This window comes from Myodes glareolus, chromosome 15 (genome assembly GCF_982192425.1).
Source record: "Myodes glareolus chromosome 15, mMyoGla1.1, whole genome shotgun sequence".
In the NCBI taxonomy this organism is placed as follows: domain Eukaryota; kingdom Metazoa; phylum Chordata; class Mammalia; order Rodentia; family Cricetidae; genus Myodes; species Myodes glareolus.
Window position 1 is genome coordinate 27,398,634 of NC_142040.1, and position 5,616 is coordinate 27,404,249.

Sequence of the window (5,616 nt, forward strand, 5' to 3'; positions counted from 1 at the left end):
GTAAAGTGTGGGCAATGTTCGTCCCAAAAATATTTATGTTCATCTGACATAGAGAAGGAACAAAGAATGAGATGTTCTGTAGCCTTTATATCATGTCATCAGGACAGTTTATGGATCTGACTGCTTTTTAATGATTCCATTAAAGGGGTAAAGCCCACTTTTGATACCCAAAAGCTATGCATTGTGGTAATAGCTGGGGCTAGTTAAGTGGCTCGGCAGGTAAAGGCACTTACCGAGAAAGTCTGGTGACCTGAATTCAATCCCTGAAGCCTACATAAAAGCAGAAGGAAAGAAATGACTCTATAACATTGCCTTCTGACCTCTACATGCACATCATGACACTTGTGTCCACATAGATATCATGCATGTGCAAACACACAATAATAATACTTTTAAAAATAATTGTATGGTAAGTATCAGAGTGAGTTTATCAGATTCGTTAAACACATCTTTAGGCTGGACAGAGGTGGTGGCACACACCATTAACCTAAGCACTCAGGAAGCAGAGGCAGGTGGATCTCTCTGAGTTCAAGGCCAGCCTAGTCTACAGAGCAAGTTCCAGAACAGCCAGGGCCATGCAGAGAAACCCTGTCTTGAAAAACCAAAAATAGAAAAAAGAAATCTTTACACCTAGAAAAGATAAACTGGATCATACATGTTCTGCTTAAAATATTTGAAGCAATTAAATTATTAGAATACAGTGCAATCATCTTTTCAAGGTTCCTAATGCGTTACGATTTGGATCTTAGATGCTTCTCCAGCATCAGCACCCAGGACTCCTTTCCTCCCCTCCTGTATTCAGGCCACACTGACTTCCTCTTTATTCCTATAATAAGCCAATTCCTTTCTCAGCCCAAAGTAATCCAAAGAGAGAAAAGATTGTGTCTAAACTGTACTGGAGCAAACGCAGATGTGTATAAAATAAATTAACCTCATTTATTCTTCACATCATACATAAAAACTGCCTTGAAATAGACTGTAGACCTCAATTTAAGAACTAAAACTATAACACTCCTAGAAAAACCACTTCTAGAAGAAAATAGTTCCAGAAGGAAATCTTTGTGGACTGAGGTTAAAAAAAATTATTTCATTTTTAATTAAAACATATTTACATTATTTTCCCTAACCCCTCCTCTATACACCCTCCTTTGGCTTCCTTTTGAAATAAGAGCCTCTTTTTCTTTTGGTGCTATAGTTATAGATGCTTAAATATATAAATACAACCTGCTCAATCCATGTAGTGTTACTTGTAAGTATATGACTTTAGGACTGACCCTTTAATATTGGATAACTAGTTTTAGGGGCCTCATCCTTGAGGAGAACTATTTTCCCCACTCTTGCTTTGGTTGCCTGTAGTTCTTTGTCTATTAAATAATTTTAAAGTGATCATTGAAATTAATCATTATTTTTCATCCCAAATATAGAAAAAGAAAGTGGGTCACCTCACAAAAGAAAGGCAATGAAAAGCATGTCTACAGAGGGGTATAGGGCTGATCTCTCTTACCCTGAGATAGAGTAGGCCTGTAGGTCTGCTCACCAAAGCCTCAAGTCCAAAAATCTCATCAGCAGAGAGCAAGGAAGTGTCAGGAAGAGCTACTTCGGACATGCTGCTTCCTGGGAGGAAAATGTCAGACATGAGGCACTTCTCATTCATATCTATCTCTCAGAGTTTTGAACCTCTTTCAATAATATCAACAAGAATTAACATTGATTAATCTGTAATGTGACATGGCAAAGAAAACAGAGTACCTGACATTTTGGTTCTGAAGAAGAAGAAGAAGAAGAAGAAGAAGAAGAAGAAGAAGAAGAAGAAGAAGAAGAAGAAGAAGAAGAAGAAGAAGAAGAAGAAGAAGAAGAAAATTTTTATAGCCTAACTGGTATTACTGAATGAGAGCCCCACAGTTCCCAGAGATCAAATGATGAAATGAGGTCATCATGGTGGAACAAAATACCAAAATCATAGCTCCCCTTTCCCCCAAGCTCCTGTATTTCTCTCCCTTAAATTTTGAATGCTGTCTCTTCCTTTACATATCAGGCTAGCACTGGCTTGTTAGGTCATCATACCATTTAAATGTCAGGCCACCGTGTTATCCATTAGCCCTCTTTCCACCCATTCTTCCAACCATGATCAACAACAAAACCTTATCTTCTTAACTTCTTAACACTTCTTTGTCTTTCATTGAATTAGCTTCTCTTTCTCCAAGCATCACCTTGTTCTCCCTGGAACACCGTGCAAGCTCTAAGATGGCATCCATTTCTATTTCTGCACTGTCTCCTTTGCACTGCTCCTGCTTCCCTAACAGATTCATTGTCATTGACATTCATCCTCTTTTACCAACCATCAATTCACAGCTTTCCAGAGGATCTGTTATTTTTTATATTCTGTATAAACCTCTTTATCACTACCTGGAAGAAAACAATCTTCAAGTGAGGAAGATGAGCCTATGAAATTGCTTAGTAGCCTGGGGCTTCATTTGGCATGGGCTACGCAAGCACCCCTTTTCTAGTGTTCTATAAGCACAAATCCCACTCTGAGCAATGCATCTAGCAACCTGTTAACAGCGTATGATTCCCAGTTGCAGGGAACTGCATTAATTCCCTGCTCTGAACAATGAAACAAGTTTTTCCTGTTCTTCACTTAGATCCAGTGAGCAGGAGGCAGGAGCCTAGGTAAGCCAAAGATCTCCACTTGTCAAATGCTAACACCTAAAATGTTTAGCCTAAGGAAAGTTGCTCCTGGTGGATATAAGGAAGGGCCATCAGCCAATTTTGCACTGAATTTGATAAACAGATTATGTCATACTGCTCGAAAAATAGAACTTTTAAAAAGAAAATTCAAATATCAGTGACTTGGGAAAAATGCAAATATGTTTTCACTTGTATAACTGACATGTGTTCCAGTAGCTGGTAGATTATTCCTTCATTGTGGTCATGCAAGCAATGTACCATCTCTAAAAATTGCTGGGTTTGGTTTGGGGGTCTCAGGAAAATGCTGGAGAGTCTTGGATGGGCTAAAATAGCTCAGAAGTAATTCTTCACTTCAAAAAATTATCTATGCACTTATTTATGTATGTATCTATCTATTTATCATCTATCACTCTGTGTGTGTGTGTGTGTGTCCCACAGTGAGCATTTGGGGATCAGAGGACTGGTAAGAGAGGGTTCCTACCGTCTACCATGTGGGCCTCAAATTTGGTGGTAAAGAGATGGCATCTTCACTTACTAGGCCATCTCACTGATCCTGGTTCTTCAATTTTGCCTCCTACTCATCAGTGCAAAGTAGACAGGTGGCCTCACTCAAGTAAAGGGGCCTTAAAACGTGTACCCAGAATGCAAAAATATAGTCACCATGTGTCTCTGCCTTATTGTGCACCCCTGCCTGTGTCTCACATGTACCTGCTATACTTTGAACACTTAAAATAAACATATGTCAAGATACATCATTCCTGAATTCTTCTTCATTAACTGCTCCATCACGCTACTGACTCTGCCTTGCCTATAACAGAGATGTCTGAATATACATTTATTAACACATCTCACGTATCACCTCCTGCCACTGTAAGCCTAACTCACTCGCTAGACAAGGAGATCCTTGGAGGCAGAGATGGCATCTAACTGCATCTAACTGCCTCTGCATTCCCTGTATTCACGATCGTGCCCAAAGCACAGGAGCACAGGTGTGTCAGGCGAAGTTGGCTGCTAGGAGCTGGAATGTGGCCTGCAGACAGGATGAGATGAGATGAGATTAAATGAGCCATCACCAGTAAGAGCCCCAGGGCTCGGAAGCACCACCATATTTCTATTTAGAAACAGCCTTATTGACCTTAGAGCAGGAAAAGTATGCAGGAGAAGGGCTAACATTGCTTAACAGCTAGCCCATTTCCGCAGCAAAGCTTCGGGAGCACAGATAATGATGGCTTCGCTTAGTGATTCCTCTGATAACTAAATGCATTTTAGTTTTAAGACTGAAATATTTTCCCTAGAGCACAAATTGCTGTCACCGAGAAGTAAGAGCTCCAGCCCCATTCCAAGCTTCTGTTCCATCACTTTTCCTTCACACTCCTTTGTTTGTGGGGCAGGGGGATTCACGGATGCCAGGCCTGCCCCAGCTTCTCTCACACTCTCCGTGGCACAATACGGGAAGAAAGCCAGCACAAGATCATCCTTGGCAGCAAACCCCAGACTGTTTTGATGGCCCCAACAGAAGCCATTCCTGTGCTACGCAGAGGTCAGGCTCCCGAAGCATCTGAGGCCCGTGTTAAGGCCACAGTTCTGGAATTTTCCTGTGCTTCCTTCGGAACTCATCTAAGCGAAGTCTATTTCTTCTGACATAAACTATAACCTTGAGAGAAGCCAGATACCATCTGGCATGATGCAAAGATCACACAGGGCCTGCAGGCAAAAGGATATTTTATAGAAAAAGGGATTACCAACTAGTGCCACCTTCATATTTTAGGGGATTTGGCCTTGACATATGTCTGCTGTACACCAGCAGTGTTGTGTGACTCGGGTTTTAGCAGTGGACTCATCCTGTTGGACTGACTTACCTGATTAAGAAGGGTCCTGACTTCCACTCCGCATGCAGATGTGTTGGCTTTCCTATCTCTGTATTTCTTCTCATAGAGCTGGCCTCTCCAGAGCCAGGATGACAAGACCTCTGGGATGAATGCACTAGGACCCATTCATTTGGCTCCTCCCACATTTTCCGGAATCTCCTGGGGGCAGCGCTTATTCCTCAGGAAGGTGGGATTAGAGCAGATGCTGAGAAGATGGAAGCCTGGATAACTGCAGGCTTGCCCGAGGTCCTTAGAGTTTCTTTTCTGCTACTAATTCATTGCTGTGAGACAGTTGGAAAACCCTGTGTAACTTTATGAATGGGATTTTTCTTTCTATACAGAAGAAGCTTAAAGGGTTTAGGGAAAGCAATTTGGCCGATCAGAAGGTGTACCAGGGGATGTGTCTTGAAGATGCCGCTGACATGAGAATCCCTGCTTTCATTTTATCTCAGGGATGTGACAGTGAAGATTATAGGGTTGGTGAAATCTCAACTTCCCCACTGCCTTGGGCCCTCTTAATTTTTGACCCTTCTTTAGGAAAGTTAGCTCTTCAGGCATAGTCTCCTAGGCTCTGGGACCTCTACATCTGTCCATAGGAAACATGAGCTGGCCCTTCTCTTTGTACATCATGGTCATCTGTGATGACCACACCTCTGACCCAAAGCAGGAGTATATGGTCCATCATACTTGGTGCCTGGTGGCTTCCCTGGAGGAGATTGTATTTTGGTGGCCCCATTGAACTCCTCTGGGCTAGCTTTGGCTGACAAAATGCAAGCAGTCATATTGAAATGTCCATTGTTTCAGGAAATTATCGTGAGCTGTTTGGGCTTTCTGAGAAGCTGGGCTGTCCTGCCCTCTCCCTCACCTCCACTTCACAGCCAAGCATGTTTGTCTCAAGGTATCCTCTAAGACCTCTTGTCTAGTGATAGGGATGAGCTGCCCACCCCAACTATGCTACAGAGAAGGAAGAAAACAACAAAACAGCCGGAGAGTAACAAGGCCGTATCCTTGAAAACAACCAGAAAGCAAACCATTCCCAACAGAGGCTGCTATTGCTTGT